The sequence below is a fragment of the Limulus polyphemus genome, unplaced genomic scaffold (genome assembly GCF_000517525.1).
Source record: "Limulus polyphemus unplaced genomic scaffold, Limulus_polyphemus-2.1.2 Scaffold11067, whole genome shotgun sequence".
NCBI lineage: Eukaryota > Metazoa > Arthropoda > Merostomata > Xiphosura > Limulidae > Limulus > Limulus polyphemus.
In genome coordinates, this window is record NW_013676677.1 from 10048 (window position 1) to 10258 (window position 211).

Below are 211 nucleotides of genomic sequence, written 5' to 3' on the forward strand. Positions count from 1 at the left end.
GAGCTCCCAAACCACCTGGCCATAAAAAAAAGTGAAGCACAACTCGTATAAAATATCGAAAGTCATAATATACAAAACAGAACCAATAAAAATATACAAAACATATAATGAAATATCAGTTAAACTGAATCATACAATGAAATAAGATGATATTGAATATAAATCTGCCCAGGAGCTAGTTCAAAAAGTTACTGAATAAAATAAAAATATA